The sequence below is a fragment of the Paroedura picta genome, chromosome 1 (assembly GCF_049243985.1).
Source record: "Paroedura picta isolate Pp20150507F chromosome 1, Ppicta_v3.0, whole genome shotgun sequence".
NCBI classification, from domain to species: Eukaryota; Metazoa; Chordata; class Lepidosauria; order Squamata; family Gekkonidae; genus Paroedura; species Paroedura picta.
The window spans coordinates 61382308-61409634 of record NC_135369.1 but is presented as its reverse complement, the minus strand read 5'-3'; the positions used below and the strand labels follow the sequence as shown (position 1 = coordinate 61409634).

Here is a 27327-nt window from a genome sequence, read left to right as displayed (position 1 = left end):
AAAAGGCACCTCGGAGCGAGAGAAGAGCATCAGCAGGGAGGCTCACTGAGCGCTCAGCAGTCAAGTTCTCCCAAGCCCAAGCGCCCTCCCCGGCAGAGAGCCATCTGCCGTTCCCAGGAGCCTACGCGGAAGGGGGAGAGCCTCGCCGGCTCTCTCCAGGAACGGCCTCTGCGCTGTGGAAGCGGATGGCAGCCCCCGGGGAGTGGCGCTTCTCGCCTGCCTCGCCTCCTCAGCGGGACTTCCTTTGTTCCGTCGCCTGGCTCCGAGGGCTCCGCTGCACCCGCCTCGCTTTTGCCGTCACCAAAATCACCTGCTCGGCAGCAAGGTAGAGGGAAGGGGACGTCTTTCATTCAGCCGGCCAAGGAGGCGGCGGATGCTTTGGAAGACAAAACAAACAAACAAAAAAAAAAGGCGGAGGGGGGGTGGGAGTCGTTTACCTGCTGCTAGCAGCGTGATCGGCAGGTCTCACTTGACTTCCTGCCGCCTCTGGCTGGCACCTCCAGCAGCACCAAACTCGCTAAACCCTTCTCGAGTTCTCGCTCCTGAAGCTCCTTCGCCTCCTCTCCAACTTGTGCGGGGTCTGCCGAGTTTTAACAGGAAGAAACCACGTGGCTCCTACATGCTGGTTCTCCCTACCCCACCCGGCTGCTCCTCTTTGACAGACTCATCTCCCACAGTCTTTGAACTTCAGGGTGGTTCCAGGCTAAATATGAAACGAGAGGGCAAATCAGAGGTCAGGTCTACTCAAAACCCTCCTCAGGTCTACTCAGAGGGGCTTGCTCCCAGGAAACTGCTTAAAGTTGCACTAAAAGTCTTCAGTCTGATTTACATGTCATCTTGGGAAAGGACAGTATTTTTAAACCATGGCTTTGAATGAATTTAACTAAACACCCCTGTGCTACTTAAAGGGGAAGTTCAGAGCCAGAAAACCACCAAGGAAGGCCACATTTCAGGCTATAATGAAAGCACACCCGTTGTATTTCATGGCCTCACCCCTCCCCCCAGTTTTGAAGAAGAATAAATTATACGATAGAAATTAGTTTCCATTGGGAAAATGGCAGCTTTGGAGGGTGGATTCTATGATGCTGTACCCCTGCTGAAATCCTTCCCCTTCAAACTCTTCCCTCTCATTTCCAGGGAGTCCTGAATTTGGAGTTGCCAGACATACAATATGGAGCTTGATAGCACACCTGAATATTTCAAAATTTCAGCTGCATCAATTGATGCTCATGATTGTGTTTTTTCAGGTTGTCTCCAAAATTACAGAAGCTTTGAAAGGACAATTGTATTCTATATTAATCCATTAAATTTAATCATACTCTGACCTTTTGTCTTTCTAAAATATTTTCTTAGCAGATCTATACTGCTCAAAACTCTGCCTACAAATTTATCCATATCTGAAGCCTCTAGTTCACCCAGTACCTTTTAAATCCATGCTAGGAAAAGCATTGATTTCAATCTTTATTTTTATAACCTACCCTTCCCTAGACAGCTCAGATGGGTAACAACAGGTTTAAAAAGAGTCAATATAAATATTTACATAAAAATGTAAGTGTAGGTTTTAAAAATATTTTAAAGACCACTTCTTTGATTAAAATTGTTTTCTGAGGGGGCTAGACAGTACTGGGTGGATATTTTTCATGGGCAGATGTATTTTCAGGCAGGGAAACCAGCATATCATTGCCATCATTTCCTAGCTTCAGCCATAGGCTTGGTGGAATGGGTCTACTTTACAGGCCCTCCAGAATTGTTTAAAGTCTCAGAGGGCCCTGATCTAATGAGGAAGAGTGTTCCACCAGACAGGGACCAGGGCCAAAGGGCATTCTTACTTCTTTGGGGGACATAGGGAAAGAGGTGGTGCTAGAGATACAAGCATTTAGAGCTATGAAAGTAAGGGTCAGAATCTTGAACCTGATTCAGTCTCCAACCTGGAGGCAGTGCAGCTGAGAGAGCACTAGCGTCTCCATATTTAAATGGCAGCACAGGGACACAAATCTTTCAGTCACGAGCATGGCAGAAAACTGTCCTGTCCTTGTGACAGAGCCTTAATGTGGGGAAATGGGCAGATGTAGCATTTCATGGCAAGGGGGTAATTAACACTACCTGGTAAATAACATCTCACTGGGCTTCTATTATGGACAGAGCAAGTTTTCTCAAGGCAGCTAGCAATCCTGTCAGCTACCATTGTACACACCCTGTGTATCTATAAGAAGACATTGCCAGTTACAAAATATGTACAGTATCTGATTGTCGCATTAGAAATAAAGTAACATCAAGTGGTGCCAGGCCACTAGACTGAGTCATTCAATATTCATAAATATTTATAAATAATTTTAACATTGAAGAAAATCCTAATAGTATATGTCTGTATTTTTTAACATTGTATTTCTCTCTCTCTCTCTCATTACTATAGCTATGCCTTCCTTCCCCTGGAGTAGCCTGTGTTTCCCCCCTGCACTTTCAGCATCAGTTTCAACCTCTGGCAACCAAACTACAAGTAAATAAAAGCTTAGAAACAACAGAATTTTTAAAGAAGACTTTACCTGTTATGCAAACGTAATTGATGTATGATTCAGCTGCAGATCTATTGCAAAAGCTGTTTTGACTGTAATTTAAATCTGATCGTGATGTCTGTCTCTGTTACAGAAACAAAAGGGGGGAAACTAATAGAGAGAACTAAAAAAAATCAGTCTATCATCCTTATTCTTCAGCTTTTTAAAGCTTTTCTCTTATCCTATGAAAGTATGTATTATCTTGACCCCTTTTGTTTCTTTCTCATCTATATCAAACCCTGCTCAAAAAGGAAGTTGTATGACTGAAAAGGCATAGAAATGGGCAAATCAAATAGTGTGGGTGGATAATCTCCCCCCCACACACACACACAAAAGTGAGATCAGCTGTAAGGGGGTGGAGACAACTGGATGATGTGGCAGAGGTGTTTATAGTGATGATGACTGGTGTGCAGGCTTGCGAACAGTCCACGTAATAACCTATTGTCAAAGGATGTTGTTACAGTTGATGGCTAAATGGTTTTAGGCACACTTATGGAAAACAAGTCTTAACATGGTTACTAACCAAAGTAGAAGAGACAGCCACTAAGGGCATAAAGAACAGAATCAGACAGCCTTATTTTAAATTATAGGAATCTATTTTCTATTTCCTCCATTCACAATTTAATACATTTTTGTCATGGTCACCATATTCCTGAGCTATTTTTCTTCAGTAGAGTCCAGCATCATTATTAGTCATGTCTATGTCTAAGGCAAACTCTCAGTTTCATACCCCATAAACTGTAGAACTGACACAATGACACAAATGGTTACTAATTTTGAAGGGGACTGAAATGCATTGTTCAGATAAACTGTTCCTGCTCAAAATTGCTGCTGTAATAACAAAAACTTTATTGAACTGCATTTTTAAAGGCTTTTAGCACCCCTAAGATTGATTGTGCCCCAGCGGCATCACTATTGGCTGCCACTGGTGTGGAGCTGTATGCTTCACAGATTTCTGTGTCCCCACAGGTCTGCCATGGGACTGCCCACAGGTCTGCCCCGTTGGCCCCTGCAGCATGAAAAGGGAACGTGGATTGTGTTCCCTTAGCACATGTCAAATAAGGGCCCTCTCCGTGGAAGGCCTGGAAGGGGCCAGAACGGCAGCAACGTCATGTGGTCATGGGGATTAGCTCCATGTCCATACTTACACCACCCCGGCCTTTTCTGTCCATGTGGAATGGACCTGAGTGTGTATTCACAACTTTAACTAATCAAGATCTGAACCAAAACCCCACAAACGCTCCTACCCTGCCACAAATGGTATTGGTCTTTGAAGGGCTACTAGATTCTTGCTCTTTTCTACTGCTATAGGCAGACTAACATGGCTACCCATCTTGATCTATGATGTAACAAGGTATAATTCTTTGAGAGGTTGAATGAGAGCAGCTGACCCCTCAAAACACAGTGCTCTAAAATAATCTAATTTTCTACAAATGTTAGGTTTTATTTTTAGCTAGCATACATTTTTAACCTTGTGGCTACAGAGTTTCTTCTAACTCAATGGTAGGACTAAAAAAACAAAGTAGCCTGGAATGACCTGCTAGAAGCAATGTTATTAATGATGATTTCAGTCCAACACATTCACTAAGTTCCATTAACGGGAGCAAGGCAAATGCAAATCAAGCTTCAACAGTTTTGCCGTAATCTGCTTGATTTGCTTACAGTTCTTTGGTCTGTCTTTGTCATCTGAAAGCCTTTTCTCTTGCAAATGTTAAAGATTAATTATTTATCAATAACAGCACGTTTTAGAGACTGTTAAAAGACTATAGAACAATAAGTATTTGAAGCAGCAGTCGCTATCATTTGTACAGAATCGTGTTACATTTCCTCCAACACCTGAATATTTATCATCTGCATTAATATGAATTTTGGAAAAACAGCAGATGGCTTGCAGTTAAGCTATGAAAAACAGTCTGTTCTCAAGCAGATCTACAATCTGAAAACACTGAGCCTAGTTTAAAAGTCCACAGAATCGTAGTGCAAACTCATTACATATTATTTCCATTGTAAGGTTTCAGTTTCAGTTACCTGCTGCACTTTTAACTGCTAAGAATTACTGAATCAAAACACAATGTCTTTGCTACTCAAAAAATACATCACAAAATTTAATGTTACATCAGTGAGGCAGAATGTTATGTCAGTGCCATGGGCATATACTTAATTACAAATGTTGTGGTATTGCTTTGACGAGTTAACCGATATGAATTGTTAAAAGTATTCCTGGTCTGCTGTATAAGTGGTAACGTTAAGGAAGCTACAAAAATCTTTTGCCTTGATGCCAGATGAAATCAGTTTTTGAGTTATCTGCTATGGTATTAATTTTGTGAAAATATGCATGTCACACCTTTTCTGCAAAACTCCACTAAAATATCAGTTACTTCAAGGTCCTGGTTCAATTCAAGGTCCTGGCTAGCATCTACAGATCCCTGAGTGGCCTAAGACCTATGGACCTGCAGGACCACCTCTTCCACTATGCTCCACTTCAGCTGTTTCATTCATCCAAGCAAAGCCCTCTGAAGGTGCCATCCTGCAAAAGGGTAAGATCTGTAGCTGTCTGTTAGTGTGCATTTTCCGTGGTGCCTCCCACCTTGTGGAACATCCTGCCTTTAGTCAGGAGCCCACCCCCCAGCACTTTGTAAAATGTGCAGAGCAGATATATCCAGGAGGGCATTTTTATAAAGGGAGTAAAATTGTAGTACCAATGAACATCTCAGGATGTTACATGAGTGTGGGAACAAGACTGAGCCTATTGCACTGTTTATTGTTTGTATCACCACCCTCTCATTTACTGGAACATCCTTTAGCTTTGTAACCGTGTTCTTCATTAAGTTATGACATACATTAGACCAGTGGTTCTCAACCTGGGGGTTGAATGACCCTTTCACAGGAGTCGTGGCAGGGTGAGCAGCTTGGCCGGGGAGGGGCACTGTTGCCGCTCCTCCTGAAGGTACCTGCCAAATTAAATACAATTTATATACAATCATGAACAATGGATCTTCACACCATTGGTCAGTTTTGGTTTAATTTCTGTGAAAGAACACTTGCATAATTTTATGGTTGGGGGTCACCGCAACATGAGGAACTGTATTAAAGGGTCGCGGCATTAGGAAGGTTGAGAACCACTGCATTAGAAAGTTTTTTGTTTGCATTGCTTTCCTAGTTCTGTAATCTAGCACCCGTTCATTGACATCTCTGCTAATTGAACCATTTTTCATATTTTGTAATTCCCAGTAAAAATGGTAGGCCATAAATGAAAAAAATAATAAAATATTTTAATGCTGACTTTCCACTCAGTGATGAACATTCAAAAACATTAAAACAAATTTAAAAATACATAGTAGAAAAACAATAAAAAACAACAATGAAGTCAAACACCTACTCATACACAAGAAGGCAGGTGAGTGAAGGATCAACAGACAAAACAGATAAGTCTTCACCCACTGGTAGAAGACAATGATAGAGGGGGACAGATGGGTCTTCCTGAAGAAGGAATTTCCATAACTGTCATGCTATAATCTTGAGTTGCCATCTTTAAAGCCTCAAACTACAAAGGCATCCAACTCTATCTGAAGATAGAGTGATTACATAGAGTCATATGGGAGTAGGCAGGCGTTCGGGTATTTTGGGCCCAACTTTCATATGGATTTAAAGATCAATGCCAACAATTGAAATTGGGCTAAGAAACAAACTGGGAGCTGCTGTAGAACAAAACTGTAGTGATGTGGTCCCTACAACCTGCTCCCATTTGCCTATAAGAAGTAGTTCCCTACTGTTTATGATTTAGATCTAACATTCATCATGGTAGATCAGTGCTTCAACTGCCCATGTTAGACCCCAACATTAGAAAACTACTTCGCAATGATGGTGACAATGCATAGTTAATACCAGTATGTTCTTTGTACAGGCATGTCCCAGGACATAATATAGAATAATAATATAAGAATGGCACCAATGCTGTATTTCTTCCTATACAAAGATTGTGCCAGAACTGAATGTGGGAATTTTAAGTAGTGAGAAATCAATAACAACAGCACAGTTAGACTGTGGGGCTCTGCAGCCTGTCTGCTCTTATTTTTAGGCCAGTGTGCTGTAGTAGCTACAGTACTGGACTAGGATCTGGAAGATTCAGGTTTAAACTCCTGCTCTGCCATAGAAGCCTGGTGGATGACCTTGGACTAGTCACATATTTTCAGCCTCTTGTCAAGTCTGATGGCCTGGAGAAGGGTGCAGGCAGGTCCACTAGGAGAATTTTGTACTTAACACAATTAGTTGTTGAGATTGGAAATTGTACCAGAGTCAACCCCTTCACAGCACCAGGTAGCATCTTGTTGGCATCATTTGTCTTTTGATTCCTTTATAGTTGTAATACCACCTTCTGGGCACCAACAGTGGTGATGTTGAAGTGTGGCAGAGAACAAGTCTGCATATCCCTCCTCTGAAAAGGTACCACAATAGTGTGAAGTGTGCGGGTACTGCTACTAAGGTCCTTCATTTGACCACCTTCACTTTGTGGCACAGGACACAGCTTGTCAGTCAGAATGAAGAGCAGAGAAATGTGTATATGCGCATATGTGTGTGTGCGTATGTGTGCTGGTCTGATATAAACTGGCTTTAATTTCATCCAAGGAATATGCTGGTATACTATGCTAATATTACTAGATCGTGGAATATGCTAGTATATTGATTTACGTCTTAATCTTTGTACTTATTTTGTAGCAATAAAACTATCCCACTTGACCATTAGAGTCAGCTTGGTGTAGTGGTAGGAATGTCGACTTCTAATCTGGCGAGCCGGGTTTAATTCTCTGCTCCTCCTCCACATACAGCCAACTGGGTGACCTTCGGCTCGCCACAGCACTGATAAAGTTGTTCTGACCGAGCAGTAATATCAGGGCTCTCTTAGCCTCACCTACCTCACAGGGTATCTGTTGTGGGGGAGAGGAAAGGGAAGGTGATTATAAGCTGCTTTGAGATTCCTTCAGGTAGAGAAAAGTGGCTTATAAGAATCAACTCTTCTTCTACTAGACCAACTTAAGGATCCTAACAGAATCTATTACTGTTGTGAGCATTTATTTTAGCATGAACAAACATGCATGAGTAAGTAATTTAAAAGTCTACATGCATGATAGCTTTGAATCATGTATATATAACAAATTACAAATACATTTATTCAGAAAATTCAGCATGTTGTAGTTTTGATGCACATATGGCATTAGTAATCTTTGTTGTCAGAGGAAAAGGTTAGCTTCCAAAAGCATGTCTGTGCATTAGCATATTCATCAGCATTTAATTGAGTATTGTTCTAAATTGGTACAAACAGCTTGAAGAGGCCAGGATTCACCTAGTAGAGAAAAAGAAAACAGACAAAAGCTGTCTTCCTCAAATCTGTATTTGTGGATTGAGGCAAAATTGTGATTAAAAATTAGAACATGTTTGTTTCAGATCTAAGAGTCAAGTTGTTCTTTTTTGGAATTTAGAACAGCACCCTTCAAACTTATTATCATACTGTCATAATAAAATTAAGAGGTTTTGTCTTACACCCAGTAACTAGATCCATCTGATGACCGTTAACTACTATTTTAAATAATGCCATTGATATGTTGGCCAGTCTTCAGCATATTAAAATTTAACATGCATTATGCTTTAAATAATTTTTATTAAAGATAAAAAAAATTTTTTTATTTGTTTGTGTTTCACCTTTTCCCCAGATATTGTTAGGCCATAAAGACATTGAAAGTTACCACCCAAAATTACCCAAACTGTGGATCCATCAAACTAATTCATACTATCCCTAAAAATTCCTTCCACCACACAAAGTGAGTAAATCCATGACTATGATGTATAAAACAAATTCAGAACTGGACTCCACCCCACGAGCTGGCCATCGCTGTAAGGGATGGGTTGGCGCTCAGGGCTCTCCCTGTGACCAGTTTTAAGCTTTTAGTTAGCACCATGGGATTGTTTTGCCGCCACCATTGGGGGTTTTAATGGGTGTTTTAATGGGTTCATGTTTTATTGGGGGGGTGACCCACCACGAGCCAGTTTACTGAGAGCGGCGGGATATAAATTGCAACATATATAAAAATAAATATAAATAAATAAAAAATAAAAATATTTTTATAAAGAGGTAAATCTTTGTGTTAAATCAGTGGGTCCAGAGGTAGACACAGACACTGGGAGCGATTTGAGCTCTTTATTAGGACCCCGGCTTGGTACAAGAGCCGAAGGCTGAACCAAAACCCCAACTTATCTACATAAATAACCAATAGATCTTCCTGGCAGCGTGCTTTACTAGTTTCAGTTTAAGCTGACTAGATCCGCCAGATGGGATCTAACTGCGGATTGGTCAATTGCATTGTAAGCTTTGATCCTGCCTTGGACCTCAAGCTCAGTCTTACATGTCTACAGACACAACACTTTGTTTCCTTACTACACTAAATCTTCATTATATGTTAGTTTCTATTTTAATGACAGGATATTCTGTTTAATTAAATACATAGTTAGGGGCTAAGTGCTTTGATAAGAGCCTCTTGTGGCGCAGAGTGGTAAGGCAGCTGTCTGAAAGCTTTGCCCATGAGGCTGGGAGTTCAATCCCAGCAGCCGGCTCAAGGTTGACTCAGCCTTCCATCCTTCCGAGGTCGGTAAAATGAGTACCCAGCTTGCTTGCTGGGGGGTAAATGGTAATGACTGGGGAAGGCACTGGCAAACCACCCCGTATTGAATCTGCCATGAAAACGCTAGAGGGCGTCACCCCAAGGGTCAGACATGACTCGGTGCTTGCACAGGGGATACCTTTACCTTTACCTTTAAGTGCTTTGATAAAGCAATTCCTGTCTCCATGACACAACAGTGACAGGTATAACCCCTTCTCATGCTGTTCTGTTTCAGTGTACCAGTGACGCACATAATAATCAAATCTTGCCCCCAATGGGGAATAAAAAAGAATTGCAAGAGGCTTACCTAACATCTAGGATAGATGTCTCTGCAAACCCTTAGGAACCCCTAGATTTGCAGAGAAAATCTTAAACTTAAACAGTTTAGAAGTGCTGAGATCTCATAAAATTGCTTGCAAGCCATTTTGCATTGCCTAGGCAACTGCAGACAACATTGCCTAGGCAACACAAAATGGCAGTTGAGATCTCATGAAGTGGTCTTATGAGATCTTGCCACTTTTAAACAATTCTGTGTTTTATTTAATCACTTATGGATGTAGAGTAGGGGCTGGAAACAGGAGCTAGGGAATAGAAGAGAAGACGGGTGAAAGGTTACATGAGCTATGATGGAGGGAGGAGAGCTGTGATGGCATGAGGAGAGGGAATGAAAAGAGGAAGTTGAGGAGAAGGAAGCACAGCAGGATTAAACAGGGGACAGCAATGAAGCAGAGACAGAGACAAAAGGGTGAGGGTGGGGGAGTGTAGGAGGGAAGGCAGCAGAAGCTAAGGCAGCAAGTGAAGGAGAGATGCAGTAAGAAGAAACAGCATAGGGGGGCAGTGCTGGACAGGGAAATAAGGTTTTGTCCTCCATCGTGGGTCCTTGTAGGTCCCCTGCTTGTCTTCTTATATAGTTTCTAATGTTATTACCAAGAGTCTTGCCACTCAGAATTCTCAATGCAGGGTTGATTAGAAGATCAATGAAATATAATTTCTGGGAAATGAAAGTGCTAAATATAACTGTAACTATTCATTACCTGAATGAGGATAATGATACTTGACAACTTGAAAAGAATGAACAGTTAATAAAATACCTTGGTTCTGAGAAATGTCACAGACACACATATATACATTTAAACTGTAAATGATCTAGAACACCTTTCTGCTGTTTTGCACATAAAGATGGAAACAACTCAATCTTCATGTCATTTTTATATCAAGATTTTTCAACCATTCCTGCTATTGTTTAATGCTATGGCTTATTTGAATTACATCAATCTTAATCATCTGCTCGTTAAAAAGTCAAACATACAAGGCTCTAATTTACTCCATATGACTAAAATAATCCATGAATATGGTTTAGATGCTGCACAATCAAGGTAATTTAGAAATCATTCTAAGTGTATTCTATGCATAATTATTCTAAATACATTTTTTTATACATAATGTTAAAAATAGGGAATGGAAATCACCCTTTACCTGAAGACTGGCAGTTCAACTGAAATGACACAATATCATATATCTAATTCTGAGCCAGTTCATAGAGTGTGAATCAACAATCTATAACATAGAGGAGGGGTAGAGTGGTCAAAGAACTTTCCAGAGAAGGATGTTGTTCCCATTGGCTGCAGAGAAAAGGACGCGCAGTAATGGGTTTAAACTACAAGTACAACAATATAGGCTAGATATCAGGAAAAAGTTTTTCACAGTCAGAGTAGTTCAGCAGTGGAATAGGCTGCCTAAGGAGGTGGTGAGCTCCCCTTCACTGGCAGTCTTCAAGCAAAGGTTGGATACACACTTTTCTTGGATGCTTTAGGATGCTTTGGGCTGATCCTGTGTTGAGCAGGGGGTTGGACTAGATGGCCTGTATGGCTCCTTCCACCTCTATTATTCTATGATTCTATTTTTTTCTTAAAAAATCAAAGGAAGTTGCAAGGTTGCCGAAAAATCTAAAATCTTTAAAAGAGAAAAAACTACCAGGGAATTATAATTTAATATTGAAGATTTAACTAGTTGGCAGACAGGTCAGATTCTTTATTTTTTAAATGTAAAATGTGATTTAAAAGCTTATTATATTTTACGAATTGATTGTACTCACCCTAACCTGATAGAGATAGTAGAATACCAGATATGCAACAGTCATGACCTGGATTTCCATAGACAAGGAGGGATGCAGTTGTAGTGGAGTTGTAGTGATGTAAAGTGTGCTAGTCACTAGCCCAGCCAGAAGACCTCTCTCTTAGCTAAATTCAGCTTCAACTGACTCTACTTGAGTTAATCCACCACAGCCTCCAAACATCTGGCCAGAGCGTCTGGGGGTGTCAATGGATGGCTGTCCACCAGTAAATATAGCTGGGTATCATCAACATATTGATGACACTGTAGCCCCAAACTGCAGATCAGTTGGATGAGGGGACACGTGTAGAAGTTAAATAACAACAGAGAGAGAACCATTCCCTGCAGCACCCCACAAATCAGAAATGCTGCTAGTAGGTTCTCTCCCCTAGTATCACCCTCTGCCCCCTGGCCTTGGAGGAAAGATAGCAGCTATTTATGGGCTGTACCTTGAACCTTCATGCTGGCTAGGTGGTGGGCTAAAAGCCCATAGTCGACTGGGTTGAACACTGTTACCAGGTCTAGTAATAACAGCAGCACTGACCCACCTAGATCCAGTTGTCTTCAAATATCATCCATGAGGGCAATCAGAGCTGTCTCCACCCCATGGCCACATCAGAAGCCAGGTTGGAATGGATCAAGAGCTGATGTTTCCTCCAGAAAGTTCTGTAGCTATTTAGTGACTGCCTACTCACACGCAGTGGCTGCCCACTCACACTCAACCACCTTGTCCAGAAACAGGAGATGGAAAATTGGGTGGTAGTTAGCTGGGTCAGATGAATCCAGGGACAGTTTTTTTCAAAAGTGGCTGAACCGCTGCCTTCTTCAGCCTCCCCAGGAATGTCCCTGAAGAAAAGGGAACAAGGATCTCCTTACTGTCAGCTTTCACCAGCCACAAGAGACATTGGTTAAGGGGGCAAGTGATAGGCTGAACAACTGTCAGAGTTCTGTCCATGGTGACAAAGGAAAGCAGTCTAAAGTGATACAAAATAGGACCTTAAGATAGCCATGGGGCCTCTAGTTCTATTACTGCATTAAAGTCAACAGTTAAGTTATGGTGGAGCAACAAGATTTTCTCTATAAAAAAGCTCACAAATGCCTCACAGCTAATATCCAATTGCATAATTTCAGACTGTCTTGTCATTAAAGATGTCAAAAATTGGACCATATTAAATAATTATGCCAGGCAATAGCTAGCAGATGCAATAGCAAAATAATTCCTTTTTGTGGCTTTTATTGCCATCTTGATAAGCTTTCATAAGCATCTTATAAGATGTTCTTAAAGCTTCATCATGAGTTTTCTGCCCAACTCACTATAGCTGTCTCAATTCCTGTTTCTGTTTGCACAACTCTGGAGTATATAATGGAGTCAGCTTAGGGAGGAGCAGAGAGGGCATTGGGGAACAAACATTCAATGGCTTCAGAAAGACAGTTATGCCAGTCTTCCACCAGCTTATCCATCAAGTCATTAGGGAGTATAGGATCCCTCAGAGCATTCCAGAATCCTATTGACCATTCTTAGTGTTACTTTAGGAAGATCTATTAGTACATTTCCCAAAAGAAACAATTTTGGCAAACTCATCATTTTCAAGGTGGCTGTGTTCCTGAACCACAAAAGGTTTAAAGGGTCTGTCTTGCCAAAGATGTTTTGCTATAATTTCAATTCTTTGACAGATCCTTTATATTAAGGCAACCATATTGGCTCTCCAGATGCCCATATTCCTAGATGACTTACAGCAAGCTGAGACCACTCAAGATTAGTTGATGTTTAAAAAGATGTTTGTTCATTTCCATCTATATTCAGTCCAATTAAGTCTATTTAAGTTTTGTTAACCCTATGTCCAGATTCTTCTATGCATCTCAGGCTCTTCTCAATAGATTACTGGGGCTGTATGTCAGAAGGAAGCATTTAAAGTACAACAAACTTATCTTTAAATCCCTTTATGCACACTTTCATTCTGTTATCTCTGGGTTACATCACATTTGTTCTGCAGTAGGCTTGATGTTGATAGCAAAAAAAAACAGACAGAGGGCATCTCTTTCTGTCACTTCTACCAAATATAATGGGTACTGATCATATTTTAATATATAAGGCAGGGGTGGCCAAACTGTGGCTCTCCAGATGTCCATGAACTACAATTCCCATGAGCTCCTGCCAGCATGTGGACATGCAAAAGGGACATAAACAACTACAGATAAAGTTATTATATTCAAAGAATTGCCTTTAATGTTGAATGTCTTTAAAGAGTGAAACAGAAAACTGTTCTGTTGAATGACTTTATTTATTTTATTTATTTAGAGAGCCAGCTTGTAGTGGTTAGGAGTGCAGACCTCTAATCTGGTGTTTGAATCTGCTCTCCCCCACATGCCACCAGCTAGATGACCTTGGGCTTGCGACAGCACTGATAAAGCTGTTCTGACCGAGCAGTATTATCAAGGCTCTTTCAGCCTCACCTCCCTTACAGGGTTTCTTTTGTGGGGAGAGGAAAGGGAAGGCGACTATAAGCCGCTTTGAGACTCCTTCAGGAGAGAAAAGCGGCATATAAGAACCAACTGTTCTTCTTCTATATTCACATTTCTATTCTGCCTCTCATGACAGATCATAACATAAAACCAATAAAATACAGCATAAACCCCACAAAAACCCCTAAAAACATACAATGGCTAAAAATAGAAGCCAAAAGACAAGTGTTAGCATACTTTCTCCAACCCACTAACTGTTCTAGCCAGGTAAGCATTGATGATCCAATAATCCTGTCTGTCCGGGGGCAGATCATAAACATGGGAGGGATCCTGTTGCCTGAGCCCAGCCAGGCTGGGACACAGCCTTTTGAGCCCATCTACATCAAGCCCTGAGACAAGACCACTCAGAGCCCTGGGGATCCATCAGAGGAGCAGCAGCACCAGCAGCAAACCCCTGGAAGCCCTGGGCATTCGCCAGAGTGGCAGCATTGGCAAAGGTGATCTACCCTGACAGCTGTCAGAAGATCAGCATGCTTGGCAGTTCATTGTGAGGGTAGATGGGATCCAGTCGACTCCACTACCCAACAGTGTTGGTGCCGCCTGGTCGGGCAGCACAGCGAGGTTCCATCCCACTAAGTACTTGAGGTTTCCATACCATGAGGTGGACTGAGGCCCAGTTTCCCTAGGCAGAGGCTGTCAGGGAGGAGAAGAGCTGAATACAGAGGGGCAGAGGAAAGCAGGTTGATAGGAGATAGGGTTGGCAACTTCAGGCTGGGAAATTCTTAAAGATTTGGGAGCTGGAGCCTGGAGAGAGTGGGGCTTGATGGCGGGAAGAACCTCAACATTGACTCCACCCTGCAAAGCAGTCAGTTCCTCCAGAAGATCTAGACTACAACTTCCAGGTGTAGACTGGAGATTACCCAGAACTACAACTGCTCTCCATTTCCCCTGGAGAAAGTGGCTGCTTTGGAGGGTGGACTTTATGGCATTATAGTCTGCAGAAGTTGCTTCCCTCCCCAGGTACACTTCTTCAGAACCATACACAATCTGAGCCCTGTGTATCTGAGGGGCTGTCTCTCCCAACATGCCTCCAGGAGAGCACTTAGATCATCAAGTACTAATATGCTGTCAATCCTTGGCCCAAAATAAGTATGCCTGGCCTCAACCAGGTCCAGGACTTTTCAGGCCTGGCCCCAGCCTGGTAGAACAGACTTGCTGCCAGAAGCAAGGGCCCTGACGGAACTATCACAATTTCATAAGGCCTGCAAGACAGCACCGTTCTACCAGGCATATAGTTGAGGCCAGTGCACATAATAAAGCCAGTGAGTCCTCCACTCTCAGAACTCCCCCCCCAGAAAAACCTATTTGTCATACTTGGCTAATGACGTATAAGACCAACTGAGAAACTTGTGGAGCAATGGAATGATAGTTTTAAATGTCTTATTATGTATGTTTTTATTGAATTGTTACATTAATTTTAATATGTTGTACACCTCCCCTAGCCTTATAGGAAGGGGTGGTTAATAAATCCCACAATAATAATAGAAATGGAAATTACCAGTCCGTATGTAGAGGGTGAGCAGCAAATTTGCACACAACATAATGAAAATGTTTTACAGATTAAAGGATCAAGCAGAAATAGCAAGCTTAGTTTATACTGATTCTCATTCATTTAATTCTAGGGAGGCATATAGTGAAGGAAATAAATATGTCAAAATTGGAGATTTTAATGGCAAATGTACCCTTCTTAATTGTGGGATGCTGAGAGTAATTAAGTGAGATTCTGCCATTACACTCCATCCATCTCTTTTCAAGCGTGGAAGATATAGCTCCAGGGTCTCCTCAAACAGCATTAAGGACTTTGACTTGACATTCAGTTCTATTATGTTCTTTGTTATTTGCATGTATGCCATACTGATAAAGTCCCATCAATTATTTTGTCTCACTCAGCTGCATCTAACCAAGTGACATTTACTAACAGTTCAGGTACTTGAGTATAACAGCTTGTAACTGATTGATCAGGTAAGGGTCTGAATTTATCTGCTATAGATAACAGATAAATTACCTGAACTAGAAAATGTTGAAATTTCAATTTTTGGTCTTCCAAGGGAGATCTGGGCCTGGCGTACCTGAGGGACTGTTTAACCCCTTATGCCCCATGCATAATGCTGCACTCTTCAACTGCCAATAGACTGGAGGTCCCTGGCCCTCATAAGATTCACCTGGCCTTGACCAGGGTCACGGCCTTTTTGGCCCTGGCCCCTACGTGGTGGAATGAGCTCCTGGAAAAGCTAAGGGCCCTGAAGGGGCTAAGTTCTGCAGGGCCTGCAAGACAGAGCTCTTCCGCCAGGCATTTCGTTGAGGGCCAGGTAGATGGATAAGGGAAATCAGCCCCTTCTCCAGCACTTCCACCATTGTTCTGGAGCCATATCAGCAATCAGGGTGGGGAGGGAGGGTGACTGGTATGGGAGGGTGGGGTTGGAGTATTGTTTCTATATGTTAGATGCTGCAAGCTGACTGGTCAGGAGTGGCAGCCTATAAGTATGATAAACAAACAAATTCATCTCCAATTGGCAGGCTGAGTGACTGAATTAATTTGTTGTGTTGCCAACAGAATGCCAAGATCAGTTTTAGTTTTCAGACAAAACAAATTCAGAAAGAAGTAACCAAGCCTGTGTCCCACCATTGCATGTTCGCATCAACTTTAGTTTCATGAATGGATTTGGCACCAAATAACTCATTCTACAAGAATTATGCAGATTTGGTGCCCCCTACTGTCCTTTTCAACCATCAGCTGTGGCTTTAAAAAATCTGAACTCTAAAGATTTGGAAATGCATGGGGCACCAGTAAATGGTGGTGTACCTAGCCTATTAGGCACCTGAGGCAGATAATTTTTAACAGACCCCCCCCTCTGTTTTTTTGCCATCCATTCACAGCTGACTTATGGGGATCCTGTGGGGTTTTCAAGGCAAGAGACATTCAGAAATAGTTTCCCATGGGCTGCCTCCATGTTGACCCTGCTTAACTTCTGAGATCCAATAAAATCAGGCTAGGCTGGGGCTATCCAGGTTAGGCTCTTACTATGATAAAATGTAATTGTTACTGTTAGGTTGTGATGTTCTATTGAAAATTATATGTTATAGGTTGTTATAATGTTCCATGTAAATTTATGCAGTGTTCCATGTAAATCGCCCAGAGCTGCAAGGAATGGGTGGTATAGAAATCCGAAAAATAAATAAATAAATAAATAAATAAATAAATAAATAAATAAATAAATAAATAAATAAATAAATAAATAAATAAATAATTTTCATTAATAATCCTTAAATAAATTTAATACTAACAATAGCCAGAAAATAAATTCAGGTGGGTAGCCATGTTAGTCTGAAGCAGCAAAGAAAAATTTATTTAACAGTACTACTGGATCCCAGCTTTGTATTCAATGGCCAGAAAAGTAAGCAGTGCAAAATTTTTCATATTTCATATATATAATCATGCTAGTAAACAAAAAATTCAAATCCCAACATTCTGTTCCATAACAAGGTAGAGTGTGGTGTAGTGCTGAAAGTATCAGCCTAGGATCTGGGAAATCCGGGTTCAAATCCCCACTTGTGCCATGGAAACTTGCTCTGCGACCTTGGTCCAGTCGCATTACTCTCAGCCTAGGCCTGACCTGGGCAGCCCCAGGATAGTCTGGTCTTATCAGATCTCAGAAGCTAGGGCCTATGAGAAGAGAGGAAATGGCAAACTACCTCCCAAAGTCTCTTGCATTAAAAACCTTACAGCAACCTTTTCCAACCTTTTGACCATGGAGAAGCTCCTGCAATAATTTTTCAGGCTTCAAGGAAGTATCAGCTGGCTACACCTCCATGCCATGATCCCAGAAGTAACATGTCACTGGAAGTGACATCACTGCCTGCATTAACAGGCAGGCGTGAGGAGGACCGAGGGAGAAGAAATAGGAGATAGTTAAAAATGGGAGTAGGCATGCAGATTCCATCCCCTCCCAGGTGCAGAAATCAAGAGATAATTCACTCAGACCCAGGAGGGGGAGTAATAGAAGCGGCTGTACCTAGCTTGTCACCAAATCCATTAAGGCAAGAGAGGACCCCCTCCTGAGCTCCCACAGGTCCTGGGGGGTCCATGGAACCCTGGTTGGGAATCCCTGCCCTATATGGTCACCATAAGTCACCTGTGACTTGATGGGGGGAAATTCCATCACATGACTCGTCTTCTGAGCAGGCTCTTGGAAGGGCTTCTTTTCTCCATTTTGAAGCCAAAGAGCAGACCATCCCAAAAATCTACAAGGCATTTTTGAGAGCTAGGGATCTGCCTTTGGCAGTATATAAATGTAAAATAAATAAATGAAAAATTAATGATGCAAGCCTCACCAGACACACATTACCCCTACCAAAAAGGTGCCCCCATCCTCCATTGTTTCCAAAGGACTGAAGTCAAACTAGAGAACCTCTGCAATAGAAACTCACAAGGGGGCTTTTGGAATCCCAGCACAAACAGCGACAAAGTAATCATCATAATATTAACAAGTATTTCATAGAATCATAGAATCATAGAGTTGGAAGGGGCCATACAGGCCATGTAGTCCAACCCCCTGCTCAACGCAGGATCAGCCCTAAGCATCCTAAAGCATCCAAGAAAAGTGTGTATCCAACCTTTGCTTGAAGACTTCCAGTGAGGGGGAGCTCACCACCTCCTTAGGCAGCCTATTCCACTGCTGAACTCCTCTGACTGTGAAAAACTTTTTCCTGATATCTAGCCTATATTGCTGTACTTGTAGTTTAAACCCATTACTGCGTGTCCTTTCCTCTGCAGCCAATGGGAACAGCATCCTGCTCTCCTCCAAATGACAACCTTTCAAATACTTAAAAGACGGCTATCATGTCCCCTCTCAACCTCCTTTTCTCCAGGCTGAACATTCCCAAGTCCCTCAACCTATCTTCATAGGACTTGGTCCCTTGGCCCCAGATCATCCTCTTCACCCTCCTCTGTACCCTTTCAATTTTATCTACATCCTTCTTGAAGTGAGGCCTCCAGAACTGCACACAGTACTCCAGGTGTGGTCTGACCAGTGCTTTTCATTTTTCTGACCCAGATGCAGAACTTTACACTTATCTTTATTAAATTGCATCTTGTTCTCATTTGCCCATTTTTCCATTGTGTTCAGATCTCGTTGAACTCTGTCTCTATCTTCCGGAGTATTTGCCAGTCCTCCCAATTTGGTGTCATCTGCAAACTTGATGAGTAGTCCCTCCACCCCCTCATCTAGATCATTAATAAATATGTTAAAAAGTACCGGGCCGAGCACCGAGCCCTGAGGTACCCCGCTACTCACTTCTCTCCAGTCTGATGAAACACCATTGACAACAACTCTTTGAGTGCGGTTCTCTAACCAATTCCCTATCCACCTAACTATCTTAAAATCCAGATTGCAGTCCTTCAACTTATCCATCAGAACATCATGGGGAACCTTGTCAAAAGCTTTACTAAAATCCAAGTAAATGACATCAACCGAATTTCCATGATCCAGCAAACCTGTTACTTGGTCAAAAAAGGAAACCAGGTTGGTCTGGCAGGACCTGTTGGAGACAAATCCATGCTGACTTCCTTGGATCACCAAAATGTCCTTCAGATGTTTGCAGATCACTCCCTTTAATATCTGCTCCATTATCTTCCCCACAAAAGAGGTCAGACTCACTGGTCTGTAGTTTCCTGGGTCATCCTTCCTCCCTTTTTTGAAGATCGGAATAACGTTTGCTCTCTTCCAGTCCTCCGGGACATCTCCAGTCCTTAAAGAAGTCCCGAAGATGATGGACAAGGGTTGTGCAAGTTCTCCGGAAAGTTCTTTGAGCACTCTCGGGTGCATTTCATCCAGCCAAGGGGATTTGAACTCATCCAGTGCAGCTAAATGCCTCTCGACAACCTCTCTATCCATGTTAACCTGCCACCCAGACACTATCCTTTGGCTACTGCCATCTCTAGACGTGCCTAAACCCTTTGACCTGTGGGAAAAAAACAGATGTAAAATAGGCACTAAGCCTTTCTGCTTTCTCTGCATCTTTCGTTAGAGTTTGTCCATCCGCACCCAACAGTGGGCCTATTGTCTCCTTTACTTTACGTTTGCTCCTCACATAACTGAAAAATCTTTTCTTGTTACAATGGGCTTCCCTGGCCAATCTTAGCTCACTCTCAGCTTTGACCTTTCTGATGATTGATCTACAGTGCCGAGTAACCTGTAGGTACTCTTCTTTAGAGCTCTGTCCTTCCCTCCATTTCCTGAACATTTCCCTTTTCTTTCTTAGTTCCTCTTGAAGTTCTCTGTTCATCCAAATAGGCTTCTTAGAGCTCCTGCAGTGTTTTCGTCTTTCTGGGATAGTCATTGATTGAGCATGCAATAGCTCTTGTTTGAGTAGCCCCCACCCTTCACATGCTCCCTTCCCTTCCAGCATTCTCGTCCATGGTATGACATCATGTCTCTGAGTTTATTAAAGTTTGCCCTACGAAAATCCAACATCTGCATCTGGCTACAAGCTTCCTTGGCTCCCTATCTCAAAAGGAATTCTATGAGGACATGGTCACTTCCCCCTAGGGTCCCCACCTCCTTCATCTCATCCACCAACTCTTGCCTGTTGGTCAGTTTGCTACTATACTACTCTTAAATACATTCTGTCACTAAGCAAGATACAAATGAGAAGGTGTTGAGACCAAGAAGTGAAAAGGAGGGGAGGACACAAAAAAATTAGGTGAAGGGCGACAGAAATGAATCAGAAATGTGTGGGAAAGAGGGAGAGAAATTAAGGGTGGGGGGATATTGTTATCTTGCTGCAATACCCTAACTACTGCTTTGCAATATCTGTTTGAGCTGGGTGCAAGGAAAGGAGGAAAGGTTAGGCTATTGGAGAAAATGTCCTGTAGGCTGGCGATTACTGTACCAGCTATCCAAGTGATCTGTTAAGGAAGTTTGCTTGAATCTTGAAGAACAGGGAAACTTAGCTGATGCTAGAGCTTTTGATGTGCTTAGATATCCCTCTACCCCAAGAGCTGCAGCCAGAACTGCATATATATTAAAAATAAGGCATTCAGCTGGAGGCAGCAGGACAATATTCAAAAGTTTGGTACCCAAGAATAAACTGGCAAAGAATTATTCTCACTGCCCTCCTCAAATATTTGCCCTTTCCATAAGCACACACACTCATTCTAACGTAGAATTAAATATTGTTAATATACAACATTTTAGAGTTCAGACATGTTCACATATTATAGCTGTCCTGTTTTGCAGCCAACCTGCAATGATCTTCTGGAGGTCAGCAGTCAGTGAGAAATAAGACACAGTAAGCATGAGATGGAGCCAAACATGCCTGAAGGAGCCAGAAGCCAGCAACAGCAAGCTTCATGGTTGCCATTGAACCAATAAAGCTTCTAAGCTGTGATCCCTGTCCTTTCTGAGGACCCAGTTACAATCCTGGCCCCTGTCAAGAGCTATTATGCCTCATCTACTTTCTGTGGGAAGCTGGAGAAAAACAGACCTCAAGCTGTGTGCTTCTTCACTGGATCTTTTGTATATTTGTTGAGTTGTATACTTCAACTGAAGTGCAATGGACATTAGCTAATGGTTTGGTGCCTGGCATTGTATATACGATGATGGTGATAAGCTTTGTTGTAAATCTGGACTGCTGTTTTAGTTCGCCACAACAAACTCATGTAGCTCCCTTTTCCAGCTGGCATGTCAAGGATAAGGTTGCCAACTATGAATAGAAAAAATTCTGGATAGTGGGGTTGGAGCCTCAGGAGGAGAGGGACCTTGGTGGGGCACCATGCCAGAGAGACTACCCACCAAAGGGGCAATTTCCTCCAAAGGAATAGCTGTAGCCTGGATAGGACTTTTAATTCCAGGGGCTCCCCAGGTCCCACATGAAGGCTGGCAGCCTTAACCCCAAGGTCTCCAGGGGTTTGGATGGGGGGATGGGTGTCTACAGGGGAGGCCCACAAGATTTGGAGCATTCCATGCATGCTGGCCTCAACCGTGAACCTGGAAGAAGAGCTCCATCTTGCAAGTATTGTTTCAGTTCTTCCAGGCAAAATGCCATCCCTGTTGCCTCAGTTTGCTTCACTGACAAAACTTTCTAGGAAGATAGTCCACCAATAGGAAAAAGGCAGTCTGGTTTCATCAGCAGGTACATGGGAGATCGCTCCAACTGCCTTTTTCCTATTGGCCGAATATCCCCAGTCAGGGCCAATAACCTGTTTTAAGAAGTGAGTTAACTGCCAATACAGCACACATCTCATTATATAGAAAGATATCATATAAAACAAGTCTCCTTGCCTCCTAAAATCCACACATTTTATTTCCAATAATCATAAAATACATGTATTTTATTTCCAATAATCATGTTTCTCGGCGAAGAATTCATATAATTAAAGTTGTAATTCAGATGGATCACTCAAATCCAAGAATTTCTAAATCAGTTATATTCTGTACATGGCCACTAGATGTCACAATTTCCAGTGATAAAAAATGAGAAACATTAGTACAACCAAAACAAAAGACTTGTCTCACTTTAAAGATGAACAAACATACTGTAGCATAAACATGCCTCCAACAAAGTGGGTTCAAGAGCCCAATGCTTATTGTTGTTGTTAGGTGCGAAGTCGTGTCCGACCCATCGCAACCATATGGACAATGATCCTCCAGGCCTTCCTGTCCTCTACCATTCCCCGGAGTCCATTTAAGTTTGCACCTACTGCTTCAGTGACTCCATCCATCCACCTAATTCTCCGTTGTCCCCTTCTTGTTTTGCCCTCAGTCACTCCCAGCATTAGGCTCTTCTCCAGGGAGTCCTTCCTTCTCATGAGGTGGCCAAAGTGTTTGAGTTTCATCTTCAGGATCTGGTGTTCTAAGGAGTGTTATCATCTGCATATCTGAGGTTGTTGATATTTCTCCCTGCAATCTTAATCCCAATTTGTGATTCATCTAACCCCGCCTTTCTCATGATGAGCTCCGCATACAAGTTAAATAGGCAAGGCAACAGTATACAGCCTTGCCGAACTCCTTTCTCGATTTTGAACCAATCAGTGATTCCATGCCCGGTTCTCACTGTTGCTTCTTGACCCGCATATAGGTTTCTCAAGATACAGATTAGATGCTCTGGTATTCCCATCTCTTTAAGAACTTGTCACAATTTGTTGTGCTCCACACAATCAAAGGCTTTAGCATAATCAATGAAGCAGAAGTAGATGTTTTTCTGGAACTCCCTAGCTTTCTCCATGATCCAGTGTATGTTGGCCTGAACACAATGGAAAAATGGGCAAATGAGAACAAGATGCGATTTAATAAAGATAAGTGTAAAGTTCTGTATCTGGGTCAGAAAAATGAAAAGCTGCCTACTGGATGGGGGATACGCTTCTAGGTAACACTGTGTGTGAACGAGACCTTGGGGTACTTGTGGATTGTAAACTAAACATGAGCAGGCAGTGTGATGCAACGGTAAAAAAGGCAAATGCCATTTTGGACTGTATCAACAGGGGCATCACATCAAAATCACAAGATGTCATAGCCATTGTATACGGCACTGGTCAGACCACACCTGGAGTACTGTGTGCAGTTCTGGAGGCCTCACTTCAAGAAGGATGTAGATAAAATTGAAAGGGTACAGAGGAGGGTGACGAGGATGATCTGGGGCCAAGGGACCAAGTCCTGTGAAGATAGGTTGAGGGACTTGGGAATGTTCAGCCTGGAGAAAAGGAAGTTGAGAGGGGACATGATAGCCGTCTTTTAAGTATTTGAAAGGTTGTCATTTGGAGGAGAGCAGGATGCTGTTCCCATTGGCTGCAGAGGAAAGGACACGCAGTAATGGGTTTAAACTACAAGTACAGCAATATAGGCTAGATATCAGGAAAAAAGTTTTTCACAGTCAGAGTAGTTCAGCAGTGGAATAGGCTGCCTAAGGAGGTGGTGAGCTCCCCCTCACTGGAAGTCTTCAAGCAAAGGTTGGATACACACTTTTCTTGGATGCTTTAGGATGCTTAGGGCTGATCCTGCGTTGAGCAGGGGGTTGGACTAGATGGCCTGTATGGCCTCTTCCAACTCTATGATTCTATGATTCTATGAAATAGTTGTTAATATTATGATGATTACTTTGTCGCTGTTTGTGCTGGGATTCCAAAAGCCCCCTTGTGAGTTTCTATTGCAGAGGTTCTCTAGTTTGACTTCAGTCCTTTGGAAACAATGGAGGATGGAGGCACCTTTTTGGTAGGGGTAATGTGTGTCTGGTGAGGCTTGCATCATTAATTTTTCATTTATTTATTTTACATTTATATACTGCCAAGCAAAGGTTGGATGCACACTTTTCTTGGATGCTTTGGGTTGATCCTTCGTTGAGCAGGGGGTTGTACTAGATGTCCTGTATGGCCCCTTCCATCTCTATGATTCTATGATTCTATGATTCTTTGGGGCTGGAATGTAAACTGACCTTTTCCAATCCTGTGGCTACTGTTGAATTTTCCAAATTTGCTGGCATATTGAGTGTAGCACTTTTACTGCATCGTCTTTTAAGATTTTGAATAGTTCAACTGTAATCCTGTCACCTCCACTAGCTTTATTGTTGCTCAGACTTCCTAAGGCCCATTTGACTTCACATTCAAGGATGTCTGGCTCCAGGTCAGTGAGTACCCCATCATGGTTATCAGGGATGTTAAGCTTGCTCTTGTATAGTTCTTCTGTATAATTTTGCCACCTTTTCTTAATCTCTTCTACTTCTGTCAGGTTCCCTGCCGTTTTGGTCCTTTATCATACCCATCTTTGCATGAAACAGTCTCTTCATATCTCCAATTTTCTTGAAGAGATCTCTGGTCCTCCCTATTCTATTGTTTTCTTCTATTTGTTTGCACTGTTCATTTAAGAAGACATTCTTGTCTCTTCTAGCTATTCTTTGGAATTCTGCATTCAATTGGGTGTATCTTTCTCTTTCTCGCTTGCCTTTCACTTCCTTTCCTCAGCTATTTGTAAAGCTTCCTCAGACAGCCATTTTGCTTTTTTGCATTTCTTTTTCTTTGGGATGGTTTTAGTTGCTACCTCTTGTACAATGTTGCAAAACTCTGTCCATAGTTCTTCAGTCACTCTGTCTATCAGATCTAATTCCTTAAATCTATTTGTCACCTTTACTGTATATTTGTCAGGGATATAATTTAGTTCATACCTGAGTGGCCCAGTACTTTTACCTACTTTCTTCAATTTAAGCCTAAATTTTGCAACAAGAAGCTGATTTTCTGAACCACAATTGGCTCCTGGTCTTGTTTTTACTGACTGTATAGAACTTCTCCATCTTTGGCTGCAGAGCACGTTGTCAATCTGATTTCTGTGTTGACCGTCTGGTGTTGTCCATGTGTAGAGTCATCTCTTGGGTTGTTGGAAAAGAGTGTTTGCTATGACCATTGTATTCTCTTGACAAAATTCTACCAGTTGGTGCCCTGCTTCATTTTTTACTCAAGGGCCAAACTTGCTTGTTATCTCGGACATCTTTTGCTTTCCTACTTTAGCATTCCAATCTCCCAGGATGATAAGCACATCATTTTTTGGCATTGCTTCTAGAAGGTGTTGTAGGGCTTCATAGAACTGGTCCGCTTCATCCTTTTCAGCAGCAATGGTTGGGGCAGAGACCTGGATTCCTGTGATGTTGAATGGTTTGCCTTGGATTCGAACTGAGATCATTCTTTTATTATTATTATTATTATTATCTTTCGATTTATTGCCCGCCACTCCCTTACGGCTCGTGGCGGGTTACAACATTTTAAAACCCCCAATAAAATCCATTAAAAACCCTCAGCAACAATTACAATATAACATTATCGGTTAGCAAGCTAACCTGGCAAGATAGGCTAATCAACCTCCCCCTCCTACTACAAGCAGGTGGAGAGGGGATACTGATGGTACTAATCCCCAATCTCAATCCCAGGTCCCGGGTCCCTGGGGGGGGGCATAGATGTTAGCCTCGTCCTCAACCGTAAACCTGGCGGAAGAGCTCCGTCTTGCAGGCCCTGCGGAATGATGGAAGATCTCGCAGGGCCCGCAGCTCTCCCGGGAGCTCATTCCACCAGGTAGGGGCCAGGACCGAAAAGGCCCTGGCCCTGGTCGAGGCCAGGCGTGCTTCCCTGGGGCCGGGAACGACCAGCAGATTTTCTCCCGCAGAACGTAAGGCTCTGCGGGGGGCATAGGGTGATAGGCGGTCCCTCAGGTATGTGGGTCCCAACTCGCATAAAGCCTTGAAGGTTAAAACCTTCAATCCCTGTCATTTTAGGGATTGTATCCCAATACTGCTTTTCCTACTCTTTTATTGATTATGAAGGCTACTTAATTTCTTCTGAGAGATTCTTGCCCACAGTAGTATACCTGATGGTCATATGAATTAAATTCACCCATTCCTGACCATTTTAGTTCACTGATTCCTAACATGTCAATGTTCAATCTTGTCATCTCTTGTTTGACCACGTCCAGCTTGCCTTGATTCATGGATCTGATGTTCCAGGTTCCTATGGAATAAAAATCTTTACAGCATCAGACTGTCTTTTCACCTCCAGTTTCTTCCACAACTGAGTGTCCTTTCGGCTTTGGCCCAGTCGCTTCATTCATTCTGGCGCTACTCGTACTAGCCGTCTGCTCATCCCCAGTAGCATATTGGACTCCTTCCGACCTGAGGGGCTCATCTTCCGGCATTTTGCCTTTTGAAACTGTCCATAGAGTTTTCATGGCAAAGATATTGGAGAGGTTTGCCATTTCCTTCTCCAGTGGATCACCTTTTGTCAGAGCTCTCAGCTATGACCTTTCCGTCTTGGGTGGCCCTGCACAGCATAGCTTATAGCTTCACTGAGTTACGCAAGCCCTTCACCACTACAAGGCAGCGATTCTTGAATGCTTATACTGTAATCAAATTCTTCATCTCTAAAGTAATATCTTAAAAGGTATTTTATGATTTCTATTGCTACAGTTCATGTTGTTGACTCTGCCAGCTGGGTTAGCAAGCAGCTTGGGGAGCTGACTAGGACTGAATACTCAAAGGCGCTGTCCTTGAATCATCTCTTCCATACACAGACATCTCTGAAGAATCTGTTCAGCACAGGCAAGAGTTTTCTTCACTCTAAAAGCAAAAGTGCACTATTTTATCAGTCAGACAGCATTCAATGTTGTCATTATCTGAGCTGTATCTCACCATGACTTTTGAATTGTAAATAATTTGGGGGCAAATCTATCTGAAAAGCAGGGGAGAAATGTAATTAAAAAATGCAATAAACAGTAAAACACTTCTGTAACTCTGTGTACGATTGCACCATGTCTCTATCGGGTCACTGCAGTGACATGTGATAGAAAATGACCTCAGTACTCACCGTGACAAACACACCTTTCCAAATGTGAAGCATCCCTAAGTTAAACAGAACTGTAGTAGAACGTAGGCAGAATTAAGAGAATGACAGGCATTCAATATGAAGTTAGCTCATAATGGCAAATCATATACACACTGTGAAAACGTGGGCTACA

At 42.4% G+C, this 27327-nt stretch overlaps 1 long non-coding RNA gene across 2 annotated transcripts; it reads left to right on the top strand.

Moving 5' to 3' along the window:
* Positions 1-186: 186 nt before the first annotated feature.
* On the top strand, positions 187-27021 carry LOC143838772 (uncharacterized). 2 transcript variants are annotated; one of them, XR_013231458.1, is made up of 3 exons: positions 187-325; positions 2414-5089; positions 26780-27021. It is a non-coding gene; the product is annotated as an uncharacterized LOC143838772 (long non-coding RNA). The 2 variants fall into 2 exon arrangements; XR_013231457.1 differs by lacking the exon at positions 26780-27021 and adding an exon at positions 6913-7592.
* The last annotated feature ends 306 nt before the right edge of the window (positions 27022-27327 follow it).